Genomic DNA, 14,502 nt, shown 5'->3' on the forward strand with positions numbered 1-14,502 from the left:
GGGGGCTGTCTGCTGTCAGTGCAGCCCATGTGGTGGGGGCCCATATGCCACCAGTGGTGCCCAGGGAATGGAAAGCCATGCAGTGCTGGCACTGTCCACATAGTGGACAGGAAGGGGTGGTGGGGAGGAATCCAGGGTGGGGGGCTGCCCACACAGTGGTGTATGGCCCCTGGCCATGCCAAAGTTGGGCAGCCCTAATTTAGACATGGTTTATAATAATGGGTATTTCTGAAAAGACATCTTTATCCATGCCCAGTAAGGGGACTTCACTAGAGCCCTGCACAGTGCCACAGTGGTGTTGTGAGCACTGTGTGAATGGTGACGTGGACAGATCATATGTGCACTCACTGGTAAACCATCATGGAAGCACAGCTCACTATGTGAGGCTTCCAGATTGTTGTGGCATTCATAACTGATTACTTTTGAAATTGTGATTTGCTCCTCATTTATCCAGGCTACCAGAAAAACTGGGTCATTTCATCCTGATAACGGGTGTTTCACCAAATGAGATTCACAGTTGGCATTGTTGCCAGGGGACTGTATTGTCTAAATGGAAACCTTTCACTTCTCTTCTGAGGGAAAAGCTCTCAGTTTGCACACAAACGCACCCAGCACAGGAGGCCTTTCTTGTGTCCATATCAGCGCGATCAGAGTCAGGCACATTATTGGCTCCCCAAGGTGTTCCAGCTGGGTGCTGGCAGAGAGGTAAGATCCTTCTTTATAGTGATTTGATACAGAGGGACGAGATGTCTTAGGGGATTGGTAATAGGAGCTCCTCACCCTAAGGTTGCCAGTTCAAATGCAGTGCAGGTAGGTAGAGTGAAGTGCTGTTGCCACCTTACAGCTATGTGATAGGGAATGTGACATATCTCAGTCCAGATCCCAGAGGACACTAGATTGCATGTTTGGCAGGAGGGGCAAAGACAAGGTGCCAAGAGACTGAACTCCCTTAGTCCACTGGCAGTGGTACCTCCTGGGTTAGAGAGGAGACTCCTGGTCTAGTGGAGAGAGCTGTGGGATGGATGGTGAGTCTAGGGCTCCATTCATAGTTTGACCTGTGACTTTCTGTCTAAGCCTGGGTAGGTCACTGCGTGCCACTGTAGTTCTTTCCCCCCTCCCCACGTGTCTGTTGAGGAGCTGTGTCTCACTAGATGTTTGTACAATGCATGGCAGCATGGTTTTGGCTGGGCCCTGTAGGTCCTACTGTATTACAAATAAGAAGACAGGTGAGGTTGTTCAGTGGCATCAACTGCTTCCTCCGGACAGAAGATTTCAGGTGATCAGTACACAGCAACTTGACTGGTTTCAGTAGGGGTAGGATAAAATGCTGAGGTAGCCCGTCACCACGTGGGGCTATGCTCTGTGTAGGGAACATTTAGCCGCCACTGAGCAAACAGTTGCTCATGGCAGTTACCTCTCCTGCCTCTTCCCCCACCATGTCTATGCCTCTGCTAGTCCCACAAACCTGTGGCTGTTTATAAAGGCATTTCAGCTGGCTTCTTTGAAGAGAGAGGTGAGATGGGGATCAGAAGAAGTAAAACCTCCCCAAGATCAAGCAGGAGGCACTGAAGGCCCTCTCAGGGAGTTGGGTGGGTGTTTTACACTCCATTTCTTCACCTCTGGCCAAAGTACTGCAGGATACTGGGAAGCAGTACAACAATATGGCTAGCAACTATTTCTCATACTGCAATAAAAAGCTCCCAGGGCCTCTACCCTGAGAGCTGTTCTTCCTGGAATGATATCACAGTGGCAGTGCATAATGTATCTTGTGCTGCAACTTTGCCCCCACAGCAAGCTTGGATTGGGCAAAGCATGCAATATGGACCTCCAGCACTTTGGCCAGAGGTGAAGAGGAAGCAGAGAGACACCAATGCAGAGAAAGAGAGACAGAGCCAAGACTGGAGGGCACATCCAAGGGGTCTGACCCTCAGAGAACTGCTTAGGCAATAAACCTCCAAGATTCCCCCTCCCCTCCCCTCCCCCCCATGTAGTTTTTGTTCAGCTTCAGAATAGTTAACTGATCACATGTGGTGCCTGGAGTTAATGCCTATGGAGGTTTCCCCAGCCCACCACCACGCACATGAAACAATATGCATTTGTATATACATTCCATTTTACACAATAACAATGCCGGAATAATTAAAAAAAGCACTTGAGACGTTTAGAGATTTAGGGCTTCTTAATAAAGAAAAAGGACCATGAAAGGGAAGGGGGAAAGTCACAGGCCCACATCAAAGAACCTCTCCTTTACAATGAATGGAGGACATAAGACCTGTCCAATCAAGGGGGTAGATGCTCAGTTGGTGTAAACTGGCTTAGCTGATTTATACTTGTGGAAGGTTTGGCCTAATATATATCATACGTGCAATCCTTTACTACAAAATATAGTGACCGGGGACTTAACATGCCAAAGAAATCATAACGCACCTGCCCTAACAACAACACAGGCATGAGCAGGCAAACCAAGTAGAAGAGGGTTAGCCTTGTATCCTAGCCGCAGCAGGAGAATGGGGGGCCTCCGTGAATATGACACTGAATACTATGAGAAATATACATTTCAGAATCAACACAGCTAGATAAAATAGAAGGCAAACTTTTAGCTACCACCGTGGCTTTGAAGTTTGTATAATGCCTAGCACAATGGCTGAATGGCCATAGCTCAAGTATCCACTTTTCTAGGGCAACTTTTTCTACTTGAAGTTGCAGAACAGACTGTAGAAGGTAGCTGGTTTTTGCTATTCTATGAATGGTTGCTGAAGGCAAGTTTTACACATTGAAACTCTAAGGTAATATTATAACTCCCTCATAAGCACCTGCAATAGGGTTTCTGGATCATTTGTCAACAGAAGTGGGTGTCTCCTTATTTAATTCTTTCCTGGCTCCCTACCTTTTCATGCATTTAGTGGAAGAAGCAGATGCAGCTATGCTAGTGTGATCACATGGTGGGTTGCGTCAGTTTTTCCATAAACGCCGCCTCGCCCCATGTCATTTCTGCTCATACATCTTGGAATGCAGACAAACCACTGCCACCCTGCCATTCTTGATGCGAGTCCCTGGTGTCCCTGATGATTGCAGACCGAGTGCCTGTGCCTGTGCCTGTATGGGGCCAGAGTGAAGTTAGTGGAGCACTGCACGGGCAGGTGTTGGCCCACCTGGCAGCATGGGGCCCTCACATTGCAGCTCAGCACTTTGACCAGTTGTTTGTAATGAAATGGAAAAGACAAACACTGAAGAGAGGGAATGGGCTGGCTCATTAATGCTAAAACCACTGCATGAAAGCTGCTCTTATCTTACAGTTATTCAGTGGCCTGTGCAAAATGATTTACTGGGCTCTGTCTTCATCCTAGCAGACAAGTGCCCAGATACCACAGTGTCTGTCCTCCATTTGGGCACTAATGGACAGCCTCATGATGACTGAATGGGCAGTAGATACTGAATTACCTCTTCAGCCCTAGGTGTATCCCCTCCAATGCACGGTTAGGTTACACGTATTGTGACTGTCTGTTCTCCAACAATCAGTTTAAATTCATTTAAATGGCTCTAGGACTCATCTTCTCTTTTCCCAGTTAGGCTAAGATGATGCTATGTCTCCTTGGCTTAGAGTGTTAGATCACAAATTCTCATGGGCCTGATCCTGCTGTGAGGAGTCTTACTGATCTCAAATGTTCCCTGGTTCTCTCCCTAGAACTGGCACAAGCCTCTCTCAGGTGGAATAGATCAACAGCCGGTGTCAAACAGTAGAGCTTCAGGATCTCTGGAGATTTATACCAGCTGAGGGTCTGACCCAAGTCTGACTGCAAAGCTAGGATGGCAACGGAATTGATGGTAGTGTTCAGAAGGCCACTTGTGTAAATGGGGACAGAGAAGTGACGTTTTCTATTGCACTTATTTGCATTTGCATAGAAAACTCCCTGGATTTCAGTCTCCTGCTTTAGGACATGGCGCCAGATAGGTACCTGGGTCTGTCTCATTTGTTTGTTTATTTTTTTATGGGGGGAGCCTTTCTTTTCATTTTCTGTGTCCAAGCAAATAGCCTGATCATGGAACCAAATGGCACGAGGAATAGAGCTATGTAAGCTGTACCGATTAATTCTTGCAGCTTGGATTAACTGCATTTGTTTTGCAGCAAGAAACCTACTAGTGGAAAGCAGCATAGCTTCGCTGACTACCATTCAGTTAGGATGATTAATTGAGGATCTGGGCCTCCTGTGGCAGATTTTTGGACAGGAAAACTGTTCCCAATATAGGACAAACCCTGCAGTGGCAGTTTGGAGATGGGATTTTTGAATGAGCAGGAGTGGAAGAATCCGGCTCCCATCATCACTCAGTCCTTGTGGCATTTCAGAACGCAGTCTGGCAGAGGGAACATGCCAGTGAATTGCCTTCATTTTAAGAGACCTACCACTATATTTTGCTACCCTCTTGTCTTGCAACAATTCCCAGGATTTGAAAATAACACAGGCCGAATCTAAGCTTCCCGAATGTCCCCCCGAGGCATGTGCACCACTGTTTTCCTTTCAAATAACCAAAAGGGGGAAAAGACAATCTCTCCCTTGCCAAAGGTGTATGAAGGTTTTCAGGCAGGCAGCCTGCACAGTCATGGGTGAGCTTTTGCAACTGTACTTCCAGTCAGTTTTTAAAGTTTTGTCGAGGTTCTGGGCTGTGGGACAATTCAGCCCAACAGCAAGGCAGAAAGGACCAAAAAGTGGAGCAGAGAAAATTCCTCCCAGGAGGAAAAGCCCCAAAATGTTCAAACAACCAGAACAACACAGAAATACAGCAGTCGTCAGGCTTCATTAAAGAGCCTCATCTCTGGCACAGGGTGGCATTATGCCATGAAAGTGCCACCTACTGGATCTTTAGGACATGGGGCAGGGAAATACAAGGAGAGGAAACAGTCCCAGAGAAATAACATTGGAAACCATCTTCCCCCCCCTCTTTTCTTACCATAAAGCCCTGTATTTTTACCTTCCCCAGCATGATGTTGAACATTTCCCTTCCCTCCCTACACACACCCACTTCTTCCCCAGCTGCAGGGACCTGTTCTTTGAAGCAAACGCTTGTCACAGGAGGATTTAAAAAAAAAAAAAGTTAAAAAAGAAATATTGGGAGTTAAAAAGAGAGACTCACCGCTGCTGAGAACCCACTGTTGTGTCTTTCAGTTTTCTGGTCTCCTTCACGTCTTCACGCAGTTATCAGTGCCCTCCTAGTTCACTCCTGCTGCCATTCTCCACCAAGACCAAGACCCCTTCCACTTTCCGCAGCAAAGTGCTTTGGCTGGGATCACAGCTCCACTACCCCAATCTGTCAGGTGAAGAGTTTGACAGGAACCCACCCTATCCCTCCAATCTAAAAAAATAAAATAAAAGCAAATAATCTCTCTGCCCCTTCCTTCCAGTGCAGCTTCTCGAGCTCCTGTGAGGGCAGGTGACAGAGGTTTCTTGGCAGAAGAGAGAGGGAGGGCTGGCCAGCAGCAAAGAGGTGGAGCTGGAACCAGAGCAACAGGTTACTGTATAACTAGACTTGTGCTTATGATGTGAGGCTGCATCCCTGGAGCTGCCTTCAGTGCCAGCTGCCTCTGCTGACACCTGGTGCAAAAGCAGGGAAACCAGAGCAATGAAGTGGCTTGAGGAAAATGCAGGGCTGGCCCTGGGACATGGGGTGTTCCTGTTTTCTTTCCTCTGCGAACATTTTGTCTCCAACGAGGTGGTGGCGAGGATAAGGAGCACCTTCAAGGCCAGGTTTTCCATGGCAGCTTAGGGAGAAGTGACTGACTCGAGCTGCTCAGTGGGGGAACAAGGCATCTTTTGTGAAGCATGAGCCACCTCTAGAAGCTTTACGTTGGCTCTGAGGCTCGCTCTGTCTCCCTGGGTGCTTCTCCTTGCTTGGGTAATTTGTAGTCTCTTTCTCTCTTTCTGTCTTGGCATCTTCCACATGGAAATTTGCTGCGAGTTTGAGGATATGAGGAAACAGCCCTATCCTGGGCCAAATACAAAGCCCTGAGTCACCACTGTGCTACTCTTTAGAAATCAGTGGATCTGCACCAGGCTAAAGCCTCCTACTCCCTGCTCCAACTTTACTGATCCAGATGTGCAAGCACTAGCAAAAGCACTTCTTCCTTGGGAGGGATAGCAAGGGCCTGATCCTTCAGGGCTTGCTTCCCCTCCACTCCCTTTCCCCCCACAATTCCTTATCTCAGTTGCTCCAGTGTTAATACAAAGCAGCTTCAGTAGAGTTACTACAGATTTACAATGGTATAACAGAGCAAGCTAACCCACCCTCCCTCCCTCCCATTGAGTTTAGCAGGAATTTTAGGCAAGGAAAGTAGGCTCAGACCAGGAGACGTTTTGAAGGCATGGGATAAGATTTCCCAAGCCCTAGCTCTGCAGACACAGCAAATCCCCTCAAATGAGTGAAGGGCTGAGGGATCCATGCAGAGAAGTTTGGGAGATCCATTTAGAAAGGACTCAAGGATTTTTAGGGGTTATTAAATATGTCTTTGGGGAGGAAAATTACTTGGGAACAAGAAGGGAAATTTAAAAAATAGGTAAGGGTTTACTGGATAGGAATTTGGGGACAACACACATTACCACTATGCAGTTACTATGCAGTCCCACCCTGTGGAGACAGGCCTTCCCCCTGGATACTGATACACACAGCCTGTTTCCAGTACTCTACAAAGGCCAATTGAGTCTGTTCCACAAGCAGGGAAACTGAGGCAGAAAGATTTGGTCAGAGATTGTGTAATGAGTCAGTAGTGGGGTAGAAGTCCCAGCTTTCGACTTGCAGACAGACCTCTGTGGGAGGAATCCCTTCAGAAATTAAAGAGTGTTTGCCGATTCTCCAGTGTTGCTCTCCCTTGCTGCTTTTAAAGCTGGAGGAAGTTGTTAAATGACTGTACAAAGCACTCCTTCCTCAGCCTCCTGAGTGGGGTACATGATACTTGGACAGAAACTGTATAGTACTGTAGTGGGTTGTTCTTATCAGAATATTAAGAGGATGTTTTGACTTAAGGTTTCTGGAGGAGTGGTGCTGCTAACCCAGGAGCTGAGTTTGTTAATTTGACCTCTTACCCTTGGGAACTCCGAAGGGATACTCTGCCCTGATATGTGCAAACTATTATTAGTGCTACTTGCAAAGAAATGGCTCTTTTCCAGACCTACCAAAGGTCTAATTTGAGTTGTGGGAAAGCATCATGTCTTAAAGACAGTGTCACCATGCTGGAGCACCAGGCACTTGATGCTGGGGCTTTCTCTGTAAAGGATAATATTGGATCCATGGACCTCATGCTACCACTTTGCTTGCAGTTGGGGGAAAAGATTAGACCTGTTGGTTGTGGGGCAACTGAGATAACTTGTAGAGTCCAGTTTTGTTGTGCAATGTTTTCCTTCACTGGGAGTGGGAGTGATTTTCATTTTCTAACTTGCACATGTTCAGTGATGCCTGGGGAGGGAACACCCCTGGTGAGCTATCAGCGAGGGAATGTTGTACAACAGGATGTTCATGGTGAGGCTGGACTCCTGTAAATCCAGTTTGCTGAATGACAGTTACAAATGCAGGAAGAATGGTTGTGACAAAAAAAAGTTGTCTTTTGCCCTATCAAAATTTTAAGTACATACTTTGTGCATACCAGTACGCACATGCACACACAGTGATTCCCTTGTCCTTCTCTTTGCTATTTAAATTATATACTATTAAGTACTTTACAGACCCTGTATGTAGGACAGTATCACTAAACTGCAGCCCCCTGATAGCAAGAGGTGGATAAACAGTCTTTACCACAGGAAACAAGAGGGAGGGAATATTTACCCTCCTAAACAGGGAGAGACTCTACTTTGTCATGAAAAAAACACGATGGGGTCTCTAATGCTTCTTGGAGAGAGAACCAGGCTTCTTGGTTAAAGTTTTACACAAGAGGTCCTTTCCCAGTGAAGTGTATTAAGCACTATTGCATATTTCAGAGGGATTTATGGCTGGGTTGAGCTTCCTAGAACATAAAATTATAGTTGGTAGGATTTCAGGAAAAAATGCACCTGTTGCTTGAGCTGCCTGCCTCTACCTGTTTGTGCTACTTGTGAGATTGTCACCATGGTCTACTGTGAAATGCTGTATCCTGTGGAAAATCAGGTGAAAGGCACAAACCTTCAGGATCACGGGAGATAGAGAAAGAGAGAGCAAGTGCTCCAGTAATTTGCTAATTATTTATTTAAGTTTCTCATCCTCAAGGACAATGGAGAGAAAAGAGGTAGAAAACCAGCAGGGTCATGAGCTTTGGAAAATAGGTTAAGGGCCTGATTAACCCAATAGGAGTCTTTCCATTGGGCTTCCATGGTTTTGGACTGGGCCACACAACCAGGATGCTATGTATCAACTAAGCTGGAGAGGGAAGGGGCCTGAAGACCCACTTCTACTGTCCCACAGCTGGGAACAGTCACTGAGCTTGGAGGAGAGGTTGGGTTGTGGTGGCAGTGCAGGGCTGCATTTATATCAGTGGCTCCAGCTCAGTGTGCAGGGGCACAGGCCATGGAAGGTTAGGAATTCTTAAGTGATTTGTAAAGAAAAAAAAGAAAGTATAATTATGACCCTATTTAGGTCTATGGTGCATCCACACCTGGAATCTGGTGCAGTTTTGGTCCCCGCCACCTACAGAAGGATGTGACAGAACTAGAAAAAGTACAGAGGAAGGCAACAAGGATGATCGGGGGAGTGGAGGGGGTTCCATATGAGGACAGACTAAATTGGCTAGGACCTCTCAGATAGAGAAGACACTTGAAGGGCACATGATAGACGTGTATAAAACATTAAACAGTGCAGAGGATGTAAATAGGGGGCTTATTTTCTGTTTCACAATACTAGAATGAGGGGACATAAATGAAATTGGTAGCAGGTTTAAAACTAACAAAAGGAAGTCCTTTTTCAGACAGCGTGTAACTAACTTGTGGAACTCATTGCTACAATATGTTGTAGAGGCTGGTAGTTTAATCCCATTCAAAAGTGGAATGGAGGGAAAGTCCATCAGTAGGTATTGAACCTTGTAGAGTGGGTGGCAGCCTCTGAATCAGAATTTCTTAAATAGCTGAAGGCTGGAAGCTGCAGTAGATGAGTAAGAGGCAAAAAGTTCTAGATATGCCTGGTTCACCCTTCCCATCAGCATCTGCTCTCTGTCACTGTGTGAGATGGGATACTGGGTTAGATGGACTTTTTGTCTGACCCAATAAATGTCAGTTCTTATGTAGGAGCCTGTCAGACAGTAATGTTGAAGAGGCATAAGGGGGAGAGCAGTTCTTATCCTCTTAATACTGAGGATATTTGCTGACACTGCTTCCTGGAACCAGATAAGAGGCACTGCTTTTTTAATTCACGTAGTGTTAGGAGTGATGTAGCTGTGATTGACCAGGAATTATGTGAGAGGTAAGGATATCTTAGGATGATATCTTTTATTAGACCAACTACGTAGTGGGGACAAAGTTAGACAGGCTTTCAAATGCCATGATGTGACAACAAATGCCTTGCATTTGAAAGCTGGTCTCACTTTGTCCCCATTACACAGTTGGTTCAATAGAAGATACCACCCTAAGAAATCCTTGCCTCTCTTTCATACAAGACACAGTGGAGCTATGGAACTCATTTTCACAATGTGTCATTGGGGCTACTTAACAAACTGCTAGGAAGTAGACACTTATGGACAAGGAGAACCAGAGCTAGGAAAATAACTGCTTAATAAGCAAACAAGAATCTGAGAGCCCCCTTGCTTTATAAGATAACCTCTAAAGATTGGGGTTTAGGAGAAAACTTTTGCTGGGTGTAGAGGATGCCACAGATTTCTAGCAGCTGGTGCTGGTCACTGTCAGACAAGCCATGGGATTAGATGAAATTTTGCTTTGGTCTGGTGTGGTCATCCTTTGTTCCTCCAAATAAGGCTTGCTACATTCCCACAGACACACAAATGAATGGATGTTCCCCTCCCACTTCTCCTTCTCCTTAAACACCAGTCTCTGTTATGGAAAAAAAACAGCTGACCAGCTCTTTATTTGTAATTTTTTTTCTGTCTCTTGTGAACAAGAAAAGGCCATAAAACAATAAAGGCCTATCTGTCAAAAAATCTAAAAGTGCTCAGTCCCAAGAGGCTGATTTGCTTCTTGATATCAGCCTTTTAAATCATACTGGCGGCAGACACCCCAAGACAGCTGGAGAACAAAAGCTTCTTACTTGCAGCATAAACACCACCCAAAGCATGATCTAAGCTGCTTAAAATATGTGTTCCTCTCAATTTTTAATGCTGTTTTCATCCAACTTGCTCATCCTGTCTCAGAAGGGCTGGGCCTTCTAATTAAACGCTCCAGCAATCCTGTGTCTGGCAAATGTTGCCAATGACTTTACTACATGCCATGCCCATGCTCCAAACAGTGAGAACAGATTTTTGCAGTGTGTAACTGCTTAAAAAAATATTTGGAGGCTACAGTCTTGATTCTCAATAGCTTACCAATGCAAGAGCTGTCACCAAATGGAATGGTAGCATTTTGTACCTGTTTTTTACTGGTGTAAATGGCAACCCAAAATGTTGGAGGGGGCAGTGCTGTGGGGGTCTGGAGGGTAACGTTTTCTTCCCCATGCCAAGTTTAGTGCTGAGAGGTCGAGTGTGGCAGCAGAGAGCTTTTCAGAAGGCCTATCACATTAGGAAAAGTTTCAGTACCTCTGTTGTAGCTTTTTGGTAAACCAGGAAAATTAAACCTGTTTGAGGATAAACAGAAAAACTTAAGGGCTTTCCTTGGCTTAAATAAAGTATAAAGCAAGGCTTGTGAGAGCCCTCTCAGAACAAGAGCCGCATGGTATGGCCAGGGTCCAGAAAGCAGATAGTTCTCCTGGTTGTCCTCTTGCCTCTAACCTTTCCTCAAGACTTTTTTTTTTCCTTTCACTCTCACTGTCAGACTGACTCTGCCCCCTCCCTCCTTAAAGCACATGCTTAATATATTACCCTAGAAGTAGGGTAATACAGAGGACATTCCGGTTTTCTGCTACTCTGTCCTCTATTGATATGAAATCTGACCCCATTATGTCCTCTATTTTTCTCTTCAAGAGAAAAACAGAAGACATAGAGGCATCCCGTTTCGTATCAAGAGAGGACAGAGGACGACCGGACTGTCCTCTGTGATGGCCATCCTACCTAGAAGGGTAATCAAGTGAATCCCTTCAGCTTGCCCAGCTCTGCTTCTGTACCATCTTGCCACACAGAGAAGGCCAACTGTGTGTGTCTTCCTCTGGCCTGAGGAAAAGGGCCTTTCCCCTTCCTGCCCACAGCAGAATAGGGTGCATCACCTCTTCTCCTCTGAAGGCAGTGGAAAGACTCCCATTGACTGCAGTGGGTTTGGATCGAGCCCATGTTGAAATCAGCAGAGTAATTTGGAATACCAGTCCAAACAAGATGCGCATTTTGAACTCCCAATGTCAGGAGATGCAAGCAAGTTATGCCATTGTGTTTCTGTCTCCAATAATAGCTGTTTTTATATGTTTGCTATAGTGGAGAAAAATGGGGCTTGCACCCTTCTTGCTTCTTTACGACATGAAAAGTTCTAGAGGTTTTTATTTGAGGGATACTAAGTAAGGTTTTATTTTCGCTTGCTCTTTTACACTGCGTTGCAGGTCTTACCTGAGCTAATGATCTTTGAACAGTATAGGAATGGAAAACAGATTATATGGGGAGAAAGGGATTTTTAATTAGACTTTTAAAAACTCTTGCTTTAGCTTTTTTAATGAACATAGATTGAACTTCAGTGACTTATTAACATTGTGAATAAGGAGAGAGAGTTAGCTGTGGCAGTCTGAGTATAGAAAGCCTGACTTAGGGTTTCAAGTAGTGGACTTGGAATAGTCCAGGAAATATGTGAAATGCAAGGTTTTTTGGTTTTTTTTTTGTTGCTGTTTTTTTTGGTTGTATCGGTTACTGGACCAGCTGTATAGTTGGGAGAGGTGTTAAGACAAGCTTTCAGGCACAAAGTAATCTTCTTCAGGTCTCTAATAATGGTCATATTGCATATTACTTTTAGGACACGTTAAATGCATTAAAAAAACGAGCACCTGTGTGTTCAAGTAGTAAAAATGTGCTGGGTGTGATCATATAATAGCAAAGTTAGGACTATTCGTGGGAGGAGTATCTCTGGATGGTATTAAGTAACACATGTTCAGCTATCATCAGACCACTCCATGGAAATAACCTGAGCACAATTTGTTGACCGTTAGTCCCAGCCCCATGCAGGAATCTTGAACTGGATCTAGTGCAGTGCCAGTCTAGGACCAACAATCAGTGAGCTGTGCATAAGAGATCATGTTAGAGATCACAGTAAACATTACCATGCAACTGCTCAGAACATGTTCCAACTTTTAATATGACATGGTAATGCTGTGCTTACTGTGATCTAAATAAAATATGGTGAAGTGTCCCATCGGGAAAGACCCTAACCTTGCCTAGCATTTCACTACCTTAATCTCTTAAGAGCTCTCAGTGAACACCCCTTACCTTAAGCTGTTCTCCAACAAACCAAGACAACCAAACTCTACATTTCTTTCTAAAAAACAGCAATGAATTTTTGATATTTCTAAGGGAAAAATCCCAAGTAGAAACAAGATTTTAAAAAATCCTTTCAGGCTCTCCATATGCCTAATAAGAAATAAGAAGAATAGCACAAGTCCCATTATATGACAGTTTTTACAGGCAATGTCTCTGCCAGAGAAATGCTATTTAAAGCTAAATAATAAAATATGTCCCAATGTTTTCCTGCAATTTTTTCCACTGACTCCAAGAAAGCAGTTGTAGAGTACACCAGTTTGTCTGTCATGTTTATTTTAACTGTAAATAAAACGTATTCATAAAAACAGGCTAACCGAAGGCTGCATTCTGAGGGACACCAGCATGGGTTTGTTGCGGGTAGGTCTTGCCTGACCAATTTCATTTCCTTCTATGACCAGGTGACACATCACCTGGACAAAGGGGGAGACGTTGATATCATATATTTGGACTTTAAAAAAGCCTTTGACCTAGTGTCCCATAATATCCTCATGGAAAAACTAGGGAACTGCAGCCTTGACTACGCTACAGTCCCATGGTTGGGTAACTGACTCCGAGGTCTGACCCGGAGAGCGGTAGTTGACAGAACTGAATCAACGTGGCACACAGTGACCAGTGGTGTCTCCCAAGGCTCCATTCTCGGACCTGTACCCTTTAATATCTATAAACAATTTGGACTCTGGTGTTAAAAGCGGACTGGCAAAGTTCGCTAGCGACACCAAACTATGGGGAAGAATGCCCACATTGGAGGATAGGCTGGTGATCCAGGCTGACAGGCTTGCAAGGTGGGCAGATGAAAACCTGATGACATTCAATACAGAAAAATGCAGGTGCTCCACGTCCGGGGAGGGTGACGGGGACCTGCATCACACTTACAGGCTCAGCAGTGCTACACTCACTAGCACCATGGCCGAAAGAGACTTGGGGGTCATGACTGATCACAAGATGAACCAATGTGATACTGCAGTCAGCAAAGTGAATAAAACTCTGGCTTGCATCTACTGATGCATCTCAAGCAAGACCCAGAAAGTCATCCTCCCACTGTATTCAGCCTTGGTGAGGCCACAGCTAGCATACTGCATCCAATGTTGGGCTTGAGAGAGTCCAGAGGAGAGCCACTTGAAAAGCTTGAGAGAGTCCAGAGGAGAGCCACAAGCATAATCAGAGAGCAAGAGAACAGACCTTAAACTAGCCTCGCCGGGGGAGGGGGTCACAGGAAGATGAGGAGACACCACCCGAGCAAGACAGGTGACAAATGCAAGGAGTGCCCCTGGAAGAAATAGGGGTCCAGACAGTCTCCCAAATCGAGGGGTGGCACACGCAGCTATGCAAGGCCTTAAATGCCTATATACCAATGCTCGTCGTATGGGGAACAAACAGGAGGAACTCGCCCTCAGAATAGTCATTTCAAACCCAGACATAAAAGGGCTTACAGAAATGTGGTGGGATTCATCCCACCGCTGGGCAGTTAGCATTAGGGGCTATAGGCTTTACAGGCAGGATAGAGAAGGAAGGAAAGGTGGGGGTGTGGCGCTCTATGTCAAGGAGCAATACACATCCTCTGCCAGCAGAATGGGGTCAGAGGAAGGGCAAGCTGAAGTGCTCTGGGTCAAGATACAAGGGGGCCGTGGGGAGAGGGATCTAACGGTGGGGGTCTACTACAGACCCCCCAACCAAGGGGAGGAGCTGGACCAGGAATTTTTGGGCCAGCTTGCAGAGGCACTTAAGGCAAAGGAGGTAGTTGTCATGGTGATTTAAATTACCTGGACATCTGCTGGGGGGGACAGTCAGCCAGGTCGGACCATTCCAGGTGGTTACTGGCCGAGATACAGGACCTCCATTTAATTCAGGAGGTGCACAGTCCCACCAGAGGAAATGCCCTGTTGGACCTGGTCCTGGCCACAGGCAACGACCTGGTAAGGGGCCTCCAGGTCCTTGAC

General features: G+C 45.6%; 1 protein-coding gene across 1 annotated transcript in view; it reads right to left on the reverse strand.

Moving 5' to 3' along the window:
• The window catches only part of EPS8L2 (EPS8 like 2), a 140,531-nt gene extending 135,064 nt beyond the window's left edge, over nt 1–5,467 (reverse strand). The window contains exon 1 of the mRNA XM_019519795.1: nt 5,131–5,467. The gene's annotated coding sequence lies outside the window, so the exon portion shown is untranslated. The remainder of the gene's footprint in view (nt 1–5,130) is intronic.
• Nucleotides 5,468–14,502: the final 9,035 nt, after the last annotated feature.

Source organism: Gavialis gangeticus, unplaced genomic scaffold, assembly GCF_001723915.1.
Source record: "Gavialis gangeticus isolate Ggan-Ray unplaced genomic scaffold, GavGan_comp1, whole genome shotgun sequence".
NCBI classification, from domain to species: Eukaryota; Metazoa; Chordata; order Crocodylia; family Gavialidae; genus Gavialis; species Gavialis gangeticus.